Raw genomic sequence first — 12,284 nt, 5'->3', positions numbered from 1 at the left:
GGTTTGTGGGTTGTTCTTCCTGTATTCCGAACTTCTGGGCTAATAACCACTTATCAGAGAGTGCATGCATACCATGTGTGTTCTTTTGTGATTGGGTTACATCACTCAGGATGATATTCTCCAGATCTGTCCATTTCCCTAAGAATTTCATAAATTCATTGTTTTTAATAGCTGAGTAGTACTCCATTGTGTAGATGTACCACAATTTCTGTATCCACATTGCCTGTAGCCCCTCCCCCTTGCCTCTAGGCCCCGCCCATGCCATCACTCACATTCTTTTCCCCACCCTGACTCACCTGCCACTCCATGCTTGTGTATATCCTGTGCTGTGTGGGTCACGCCCATTGCCTGTAGCCCCTCCCCCTTGTCTCCAGGCCAGGAGCACCTTGTCACTCACATCCTGTTCCCACCCAGTCCCAAGTCTGTTATTTGATCTCTCCATTTCTGACCTGTCCCCATATTTCTTTTGCATCTGTAAGCCACGCCCTCACCTGTAGACCCCGTCCCTGAGTGTAGGCCCTGCCCCTGCCCTGTCACTCAACTCTTGCCCTACTTCCATCTTTCCACTACCCTACACCCTGTCCTGAGTGGGCTCCCTGAATGTTGTCCCTACTGGTCTCTCGGTCCTGTCCCCATCTATAGTTCCAACCTATTCTCACTGCCATGCTCACCCCACCGATCCTGCCCTCTGACCCCCAGAACGAGGTGAACTTTTACTCCAGCCTGTCATTCCTGAAGGAGGAGGCATCAGAGTACCTCTAGCCCTACAGCACCATGTTCAGAGGACATGCTCACCCCATGGACACACCCACAGTGACCACTGGGGCCAGAGCAATACCCACAACATCAACAACCATTCCCAGGACCAATGACATGTGCCCACATGCACACACTCGGAACCCTGCTCACCCCTTGGCTATTCCCGTTCTGCCCTCAGACATGCCCATAGACCCACAGCCAGGACCCTCCCACAACCACATCTGTCCAATTAACTTCATATAAATTCCCCCTGAGGTGCTTTCTGACCCCAGCTGAACCCTGAGGCTCTGTGACACCTGCACTGGACCCTGAGGCTCCGTGACACCTGCACTGACACTGTGACTCCTATGACCATTGTGCTGACCTGTGATCCCCACTACAACCCCCAGGTCATCCAGAGGATCTTCTACACAGTGAACTGGTCCTGGTCAACTAAGATCACATTGGAGGAGCAGCAGCTGAACAACTTCTTGTAGGTGGGTGGGGCCTTGGGGACTTCCTGCTGAAGGGGGGAGCCTCCTGGACTTCCTGCACACTGTGAGCCAGGTCCATGTAATATAAATGAATATAAATATGTATGATATATATGTGTTATATGTATATCTGGAGGGTTGTTCAACACAGTTAAGATGCATGGACTGTCAATAAAAATGCTGAACTTGCACTAGCAATACATTCCTTTCTCCATCACATATAGATTAGTGTGTAAAGTGCCCAGGGGATAAGTATGCCAACACAGAGCAGAAACACGCATTCACAAAACTGTCATCTTTCTCATTGATGTAGAGCCTTTGGAGATGGCTCTGCTTTAATTGTCCTGTGTTTTTCTACATTCACAACTTTAGTCTCAGGGTCTTTTTGAGCACCACAGCAAGTCACTCATCACTTCTAGTAATGGTACCTTGAGCTTCTTCGTCATGTCACTAAAAGTTTGTTTTCTGTGTTCCTTGCTCTTAGTTGAACCCTCAAGCTTAGGCTGCTGGAGCCTGCAGTAATCCCCATTTTGAGTTATAGTTCCTCTTCCTGTTTATATTTTACTGGCCAAAACAATTACTCTTGGACTTGCAAAATCATAGTCACTGGAAGAAAGATGAAGTACACTCTGATTTTACTGGTGCCCAACTCTATCATTCCCATTTGTTCCCTTACCATACTTACTCTCTGTAAATCAGGCTGGGGATTTCCATTCTCTCCGTTGTTATTGGTGTACACTCTGGACAGGCCCATATCATCATTGCGTGCAGCAAGGTTACTGCACTTTAATCTGTCTTGGAATACCAGGTCTCTCTTACCTTTATCACTATTGCTCTGCAGTAAAGCTTGAGGTCAGGGATGGTGATTGCCCCAGCCATTCTTTTATTGTTAAAAATTGTTTTCAGTATTCTGGGTTATTTGCCTTTGCAGATGAATTTGAGAATTGTTCATTCCACATCTTAGACGAATTTTGTTGGGATTTTGATGGGGACTGCATTGAATCTGTAGTTTGCCTTTGGTAAGATAGACATATTTTACTATGTTAGTTCTGCCAATCCATGAACATGGGTGATCTCTCCATTTTCTGAGGTCTTCATTGATTGCTTTTTTGAGAGATTTTAAGTTATTGACATACAGGTATTTCACTTGTTTGGTTAGAGTTACCACAAGATATTTTATGTTATTTGTGGCTATTGTGAAAGGTTCTTAGCCTGTTTATCACATGTATATAGGAAGGCTACTAATTTATTTGAGTTAATTTTATATCTGCCCACTTACTTGAAGCTGTTTATCCGGTGGAGAATTTCTCTGGTAGAATTTTTGGTGTCGCTTATGTATATAATCATATCATCTGCAAATAGTGATACCTTTATTACTTCTTTGCCAACTTGTATCCCCTTGATCTCTTTTTGTTTTCTTAGTGTTCTAGCTAGCACTTCAAGTACTATACTGAATAGGGAAATGGAGAGTGGGCATCCTTGTCTTGTCCCTGATTTTAGTGGGATTGCCTCAAGTATGTCTACATTTAATTTGATATTGGCTGTTGGTTTGCAGTAAATTGCTTTATTACGTTTAGGCATGGGCCTTGAATTCCTGTTCTTTCCAATACTTTTAATATGAAGGGGTATTGTATTTTGACAATTGCTTTTTCTATATCTAAAGAGATGATCATGTAATTTTTGATTTAAATTTGTTTATGTAGTGGATTGCATTAATGCATTTTTGTATATTTTACAAACCCTGCATCCTTGGGGTAAAGCCTACTTGATGGTGGTGAATGATGGTTTTGATGTGTTTGTGGATTTGATTGGCAAGAGTTTTACTGAGTGCTTTCATAGGTGAGATTGGTCTGAATTTCTCTTTTTTTCATTGTGTTTTTGTGTGGTTTAGGTATCAAAGTTGTTCTGGGTACATAGAACGAATTAAGTAGTCTTTCTTCTTCTTCTGTTTATGGAAGAGTTTGCAGATAATTTGCAACAGGTCTTATTTGAGCATCTGGTAGAATTATGTACTAAGTTCACCTGGCCCTGGGATTTTTTTTTTTTTTTTTTTTTTTTTTTTGGTTGGCAGGTTTTAATGACTTCTTATATTTTTTATGGGACATGGGCTATTTAGATAGTTTACCTTCTCTTGATTTAACTTTGGTGTGTGATATTTGTCTAGAAAACCACCCATTTTATCTAGATTTCCAGTTTGGTTGAGTATAAGGATCATCTGATAGTAGTAGAATCTGATGTATTTTTGAATTTCCTCTGTTTCTTTTGTTATGTCCTCCCTTTCATTTCTGATTTTGTTAATTTGGACACTTCCTCTGGGCCCTTTAGTTAGTTTGGCTAGGGGTTTATCTATCTTGTTGATTCACTTAGAGAACCAGCTTTTGGTTTTGTTGATTCTTTGTCTTGTTTTCTTTGTTTCTATTTGGTTGATTTCAGCCTGAGTTTGACTATTTCCTGCCTTCTACTCCTCTTGAGTGAGTTTGCTTCTTTTTGTTGTAGAGCTCTCAAATATGCTGTTAAGTTGCTAGAATAAGATCTCCCCAGTTTCTTTACCAGGGTGTTTAGTGCTATGAATTTTCCTCTTAGCACTGCTTTCATTCTGTCCCATAAGTTTGGGTATGATGTGTCATCATTTTCATTAAGTTCCAGGAAGTCTTTAATTTCTTTCTTTCTTTCTTCCCTGACCAAGTTATCATTGAGTAGAGAGTTGTTCAGTTTCCATGTATATGTGGGTTTTCTGTTGTTTACAGTGGCATAGATGTTCAAAATTAATACTTTGTCTTGGTGGATTTTTTCTTTTATGAATTTGAAATGTCCTTCTTCATATCACTTAATAACTTTTGTTTGAAAGTCTATTTTATTGGATAGTAGGATGGCAATTACAGCTTGTCTCTTTGGACCATTTGCTTGGAAGACCTTTTCCCTCCTTTTACTCTGAGATAGAGTCTGATTTTGTTATTGAGGTGTTTTTCTTGTATGTCACAAAATGCTGGATCATGTTTGCATGTCCAGTCTGTTAGCTGTCATCTTTTTGTAGGTGAGTTGAGTCCATTTAATATTGAGAGATATTAAAGAGAGATGACTATTTTTTCCTGATAAGTTTATTTTTGTAGATAGCTTTATGTGCTTGATCTTCCCAAATGATACTACCAACAGAGGACAGATTTTTCTAAATTCAAATCTTATATCTTGCTTTATGCTTTATAAATCAGTTCACAATTAAAAAAACACTGTAGGTAAACCTTTCTTTATGTGCCTCAACACATGAATTACAGTAATAAACCTTTATATAAGAAAAGCATTCATGAGCAAAAAATTGTTTCTCAGTTTCATTACTTTTTCATTATATGATACCATTGTGTCTTTGGGTTTGTGTGTGCATATATTTACTTCTTGTCCTGGCCTGATGTCAAATTCCTACCAAGTTTTTAGAAGTTTATTTAAATAAATTGTGTGTGATCACATATTTTAACTAAGAGGGTTTATAAAAGAGTTGTGAAGATTAAACCCTTAGACCTTTTAGTAGGAATTACAGGAATTTGTCAAAATCCATTCCTTGTTCCTGTCTATGAAATTTTCTTTAATGTACATCCTTGTCTTTAGTCTTGTATATTTTATCTTGATACCAGGATGTAAAAAAGAACTCAAGAGAAAACCCCTAGTCATGGAAATGTATTGATAAAGACTTTGGCATCATAGTTGTCTTTAGTTTCAAGAAAAACTTTCAAGTTGTCTTGTTTCATCTCTTCTTCATCATAGCCATGAAAGAAGTAAATTACTTACCATATTTACTCAAATGAAATGGAAGACATAGCCACTTGTGTTTGTGGATTTTGAAACATTAAAGTTTGCTGTCTGTATGGCAAGTTCATTTACAGCAGTTTATTAGGCCATTCTTGTGTTCCTTCTCTGACTTCTGTTCATCTTCTATTGAGATTTCACCTGGTGATAAGTATTTTTCTATTGCAGGGTATTGAATGGCATGCTCATCATCTAAGTTGTCCATTGTTTATTGACCAAGCCAGCTCAATCAGTCAACAGGTTCTCTAGGGCAGGAGCAAGGATTAAAAAGAAAAAATGACAACACTGTAGATTGGTCCCACCCAGTTCTGAGGGAAAGCAGGTTTATTAATTTTCCAGTGTGCTTTCATGCCACTTTAAATACATGCAAAATAGTAAGTCCTGTAAACACCTTTCTAGGGTCTATTCAGGATGACCAAGACAAAAGGAATGCCATACAAGCCTCACCTGAGCCAGCTCAGTGGTTTTCACTGACTCAAATGTAAATGATTTCCTGAATCCTAGCCCAAAGTCAGAGTCTCTCCTGGAATTGACTTCTTGTCCTGGCCTGATGTCAAATTCCTACCAAGTTTTTAGAAGTTTATTTAAATAAATTGTGTGTGATTACATATTTTCACTAAGAGGGTTTATAAAAGAGTTGTGAGTGGTTGTTCCTGTTTTTGTTTATGGTATTTTCACAAATTCCTTTTAGATATTCTTTGATATTGAGCCTGGGTTAGACATCAGTAATTAGTCAAAGCTACATTTTGAATTTTGATTCTCATGTGTCAGTGCCCTGAGTACAAGTCAAATTATGGAAGGTGTTCCCATGCTCGTGTGTCCTGTTTTGTCAACACATTTAAAAATGTTAATATTAATAGAACAGAATATAAGAAACATTAAATAGTTTGTAAGTATATCCCACACTGGATTTTCATCTATCTGGTTAGAGATGTAATCATGTAGGATAATCAGCAAACAACTCTGTATCTTGCAACATAGTTTGATTGGTTGGGATACACACACACGCACACACACGCGCACACACACACACACACACACACACACACACGCACGCACACACACACACGCACACACACGCACACGCACACACACGCACACACACACACACACGCACACACACACGCACACGCACATACACACACACGCGCACACACGCACACACACACACACACACGCGCACACACGCACACACACACACATATATATATTCCATACATATACACACACACATATATATATATAAATATATATATATTCATACATATATATGGTCCATGCTACTTCATGTTCCCACTGGTTATCATTTGCCATCTTATCTTGAAATAATCCTTCTAAGGTAATTATCTAGAGGTACTAGAAAAGGAAACAACAATGAGATTTGTTTAAAATAAAATTTTCTGTTGTATAGGTATATAATGTGATTATTGGGGTTTAGGAAATGATGTATATGTATGGACTGGAAGGCTACCTTGTGGGGTCAACTTTGACCATCTTCATAATACGATCAAGGTGAGGTTGCCAGCATTGCACACCATAGGCATTTCCTATTGAACCATGAGACTGATATCCAAATTAGATTAGTAGAAACATTAAGTTAGTAAAATGTTGTGTTTTCAGATTATAAACATACCATATCATGGAGAAAAACAAGATGATCTGAATAAGAAATCCTTCTTGTAAACGAAAATGATATATTTCTGATTTTTTTGGAATTTCTTAGTTTATCCTTAGGAGGAAACATTTGTCAAAAAACATTCTCAGAACTACAAATGAATGCCAGAGAATTGTCTCCTTAGGTAAATCTGGTTGTTGCTGAGCCTGATGATCTGAATTCAATCTCTGGAAGACTCATCTTATTTCTACATTTTTTCCTTATCTTTTTACACTCGGGCTGTGGCCTATACACAATACACACCAGCCCATACAAAGATCATTTTTAAACTCAAGTAAGGGCCAAGGAAGTCACTGGAAATAAATGAGTCCCTGAGTTTTATGTCTAGAGCTCACATACAGAAAGCAGATCATAGGCAGCAATGAGTTGTCCTCTGCCTACCACATACATGCCGTGACACAGGTGTGTACACACACACACACTGTTCAAACATTTTTAAATGGTTGAAATTAACAAAGCAAATGAAATAAACCAATTAGTCAGAATACATGAAAAGATTTGCCAGTTTAAATATGTTGTATTAGATGTTTTCTTTATTTTATTTTATTATTCATTTCATTTATTTACATCTCAAATGTTGTTCCTCTTCCAGTTTCCCCATCATAGACTTCTTCCCCACCTCTTTGCCTCTGAGAGGGTGCCCATCCATCCAGAACAGGACAGAGTACCTGTTGCTCCACCATATAGCCATCCCCAATTTCCTAGTAGGTCTGATCTAAACAAGGACACAGGTGAGATGCCCACCCAAATTCCCATGCAAGTTGGGACCCCACAGAGCCCAGCACATGTAAGGCTCTGTCTTATCCTGTTTGAGCCTCACCTCCTTCCTCCTCTACATCTCCACATGCATTAAGACAGATTGGTGTTCCGCCTTGCTTATTCCTACCCCAAAGCTCTGCCTGTCTTCCAGGAGGCGTGCGCAAACCAGGGGTACCAGAGACCTTCTCTGAAGAGATACAGCACTGCCTGCCTCCCAAGAATGATTTAGAGGGGCTTGAGAGATAAATCAGTGGAGACAGAGACAGAGACAGAGAGAGAGAGAGAGAGAGAGAGAGAGAGAGAGAGATTGGCCTGCCATTGGAATTTTGAAATTTCATAGCTTATCCCTAGTGATATATTTTCTCCAGCAGTTCTAGTATTCCTTATCCTTCTAACTTTTTCAAATACTGCTGCTGTATGATGACAAAGCATTTAAACCTAGGGGCCTACAAGGGCCATTCTTAGTCAAATTTCCACAATACCATTCTTAAGCATTCTGTACTCTTGAAAGCTTAGGGTTAGTGTGACGTTCATTACTTAATCTATGCCAGACATTAAGAGGAAATAATTCAATCAGAGTATAGAACCTTAACACTGTCAATTAACTAAAAGCTTTGTCTTGAGATTTTATTTTCACTAATAAATGTAACATGAAGATAATCCAAAATGTGTAAGGATTATGATTAAAGACACAGAAACAAACCTATTCCATTATCTGAGGCCAGGGAGATGATATATTTCCTTATATAGGTGACCTCACTGTAGCCTCAGTCAGAAGAGAAGATTCAGAAGAGACAATGTCTGCAAGAACTGTAACACACAGAGCAATGGAAATGAACTAACTGCCCTGAATGGAATCCTAAACAGGATTTGCCCCTTTGCAAAACGTAAGATCACTGACAGACAATACTAATTCTTCCAGAGGGAGAAAAAGACATCCACTTGAATTGTAGGACCCATGAAAAATAATTGTCCCCAGAATTGCTTCAGGATAGTCTAACTAAGCAGGTGCAGATGGCCTTGAAAGTAACTTCATTCAGAACATTTGTGATGTTCAAGTATGTTTTTTATTTATTTTGATAACAATGTTATATATATGGAGATCAGAGGAGACGCGTACTGTTAAGGCCTAGGTAAAATGTTAAGTCTAAGTAACTCTTACATGTCTAGCCTGCCATTGTGTGCTGTTACTAATATTATGAGGAAACTTTATTTTGTACAAAATGATTTTATAGTCTCTAAGTTCTTTGCTCTTGGAAACTAATCAAAAACAGACATCAGCTGGAACTGCTTTGTATGGTTAGCCACAGTAAGCTTTGACACAAATCAACCAACCAGCAGCACTTCCTGCACATGTGCTTGCTCAGATGGCATCTGCTTTTATAAGGTGCCCATGGTATGAACCTGAACATAAGAGAGACATCTGCACCTGTTTGTAATTAACCTTTCATTTTGAGTAGGTGTAGAGTGAAGTTTAAGTCCCCAAGACCTCCCTAGGAGACATGTATGTGGGTATCTGACATCCTGGTTGGCAAGTTAAGACAGGAATGTTGGGGAAGATAAGCCCCATTCAGCTTGACAAGTTAAGACTTCAATATCAGACATGGCAAGTCTGCAGCAACAGTTGAATGCTCCAACCAGTGGGAGTAGGATAAGTGTACAACAAAGACGTCCTAAGGAAATCCCCTATCCTTAGTCTTGATTTGTGGAGTAACATTGGTACAGAATGATGGCTCTAATGTGTTCTTGTTTGGTTTACTAGAATTTTATCGATTATTTTTGCATTGATATTCATAAGCAAAATTGGTCTGAAGTTCTCTTTGTTGGTTTAGAACAAGTGTGGATTTACAGAATGAGTTAGGCAGTGTTTCTTCTGTTTCTATTCTTTAGAATACTTTGAGGAGTTCTGATGTCAGCTTTTCTTTGAAGGTCTAGCAGAATTTCACAGTAAAGCCATCTGGCCCTAGGCTAATTTTGGTTGAGATGTTTTTAATGACTTCTACTTTTTTTCCAGGACATGGGCCTTTTTAGATAGTTTACCTGCTCTTGATTTAACTTTGGCATATGGAGTAGAGAATTGTTCAAATTCCATGGTATGAATATTCCATGGTATGAAAAGAAAGAAATAATCTTGAGTAACTCAATGTAAGTGTTTTGGCTAAGATCTTACCAAATTCTTTGTTTTTGTAGATTACTTTTTAAGGTCCTCAAAGACTATTTTGATATGCAAAGTCTTTAACAGATTGGTTACATGCTAAAGAGTTTACTCTTTTATAAGGATAGGAGAATGTACAAAACTTTAACACATTGACTATTTTTATGGAGTTTCTCTGCATTATAGCTTTTTCTCATGATTTCTAAGACTACTGCTACTTGCAAAGGCTTTACCACATTGCTTGTTCATAGCATTTCTCTCCAGGATGTTTTCTTAGATAAGTGTGTTGCGAAAATGTTTTATCACATTGATTACATTTGTAAGATTTCTCTTTAATATGTGCTCTGTTACATATTGAAAGATGACTATGCTATACAAATGTTGGCAACAAGCAAAAGAAACTTGTTCTAAGGATTGCCTTTTTGTCACCAACCTCCATTTCATCATAAGGTGAAACTAAGTTTGAATCCCAGGTCATAGGAAACCTGAGTAGTTAACAATATCTGGCCAGCTTTCATTATTCATGTTTTTTTCCCCAAAACATAGTGACTGTTCCTAACTCTAACTTCTGTTACTCCTGTTTTAATCCTGAAAATATGCTGCCTGTTCCTAACTACAAAAGAAAAATGGCTACTATATGCGCTGTTTCTGGCCTCTGATGATGCCCTGTTTCCAGTCCCATAGGCTCTGATTCCGGTCCCCTAGGCCCTGTTTCTGGTCCCCAAGGCCCTGTTTCCGGTTCACTAGGCCCCATTTCCGGTCCCCTGGGCCCTGTTTTCGGTCCCCTGGGCCCTGTTTCCGGTCCCCGAGGCCCTGTTTCCGGTTCACTAGGCCCCATTTCCGGTCCCCTAGGCCCTGTTTCTGGTCCCCTAGGCCCTGTTTCTGGTTCGCTAGGCCCTGTTTCCGGTCCCGGTTGGCAGGAGCCACTGCACCAACCAGCTCATGGCAGATGGGATTGAGTGGGAAGTCCACAACATGGATGAAATGCCCTGCACACAGTCCTGTGTGCTTGCTGTCCTGTGCACGGATGCTATAGGTGTGGACTTGTCCCTGTGCTCCTGAGGAGTGGTCAAAGGTTAGCAGATGTCACCTGTCTGTCAGTCTCTCTGCTCTTGTCCATGGTACCTACCCATACCTGGCAGATGCTCACAGAGACACAGATGCATGAGTAAAATTAATTCATACTGATTTAAGTAAAAATAATCTAGTACTCATTCAATTAACATTCATTTGAAATAAAATTAATACTGATTGAAATAATCTAGTATTCATTCAATTAACATTCATTTGAATGAAATTAATTGAGTATGAATTGGCTTTAAAATTATTAAATATTAATTTAAACGTTTATTTGCATTGGTCAAGGTGTCTCTGTGTGAGGATAGCTCATCCCATGGACACAGAAGTACAGGTCAGTGTGAGCTCCATGTGGGTGCTGGGAATTGGAGCCAGGTCCTCAGCTGGAGCAGCCAGTGCTCTAACCACTGACATATCTCTTCAGCACCAATACCTTATGACTTAAAGTCTGCTGTATGGGGGCTGGCAAGATGACTCCATGGCTCAGAGCGCCAATAGCTCTTCAGAAGGTCCTGATTTCAAATCCCAGCACTCCCATGGTGGCTCACATTCACCCATCATGAGATCTGACTTCATCTGGCGCTTCTGAAGTCAGGTACGGTGCCCTCAGTCATAGTAATAACTAAATCTTTGGGTCGGAGCCAGTAGGGACAACCAGAGTGAGCAGGGGCTAACCTTGGCGAGCAGAGGCCATGAAACTTCAACTTGCCAAAACCACATGGAGGCTCACAACTCCCTGCACAGTGACAGGGTACAGATTGATTTATTTTTTAAAAAAATTAAATAATTAAATTTAATTAATAATTAAAGATAATTAAATAATTAATTACCAAATTAATAATTAATTAAATTATTATGAAGGCTCACAACTATCTGGAGAGCTGAAGGGTACCGATTGCTTTATTTAAAAAAATTAAATACTTAAATTTAATTGATAAATAATAATTAATAATAATGAAATAATTATCTAACTAATAAATAATTAAATAATTATGAAGGCTCACAACTATGTGGACAGCTGCAGGGTACCAATTGATTTATTTAAAATAAATTTTGAAAATTAAATCTCATTGATAAATGATTAATAATTAAATAAGTAATTATCAAATTAATAACTAAATAATTAAAAAATTTTAAAATAAGTAAATAATTAAATGAGCACATAATTAAGTTTATAATTAAATAATTAAATGATTAAATAATCAATAAATCAATGGTAATTAAGTAATTAAATAATTAATATTTAATGAAATAATTAAATAATTATTAAGTTAATAATTACTTATTAAATTGATGGTTAATTAAATGATTAAATAATGATTAAATAATTTTAAAAAATAAATAAATCTTTAGCAAAACCTGAAATGTGTATCCTAAAGCTCTGTGCATATGATTTCATCTATGGCGTCTCCCTGTTGGTTCTCAGCCCCTCCCTGCCTGGTCAGCCATGGCCGCTGTGTTGTTCCCCATGCAGATGCCCTCTGTCCTCTGTGAGGAAGACGGTGATTAAAGCTGAGCACATCCAAAAATACTTAATTTAATCCCAATTGTTTGTGTGATATGTACATGTGTGTGTGTGTGTCCAGGT

At 38.5% G+C, this 12,284-nt stretch overlaps 1 long non-coding RNA gene across 2 annotated transcripts in view; it reads left to right on the top strand.

Moving 5' to 3' along the window:
• Positions 1-1,423, top strand: part of LOC116101786 — a 24,579-nt gene extending 23,156 nt beyond the window's left edge. For both annotated transcript variants that reach the window (XR_004122922.1, XR_004122923.1), the window contains one exon: positions 1,149-1,423. This is a non-coding gene — a long non-coding RNA (uncharacterized LOC116101786). The remainder of the gene's footprint in view (positions 1-1,148) is intronic.
• Positions 1,424-12,284: the final 10,861 nt, after the last annotated feature.

This window comes from Mastomys coucha, unplaced genomic scaffold, assembly GCF_008632895.1.
Source record: "Mastomys coucha isolate ucsf_1 unplaced genomic scaffold, UCSF_Mcou_1 pScaffold21, whole genome shotgun sequence".
In the NCBI taxonomy this organism is placed as follows: domain Eukaryota; kingdom Metazoa; phylum Chordata; class Mammalia; order Rodentia; family Muridae; genus Mastomys; species Mastomys coucha.
This window is presented reverse-complemented; position numbering and strand designations above follow the sequence as displayed.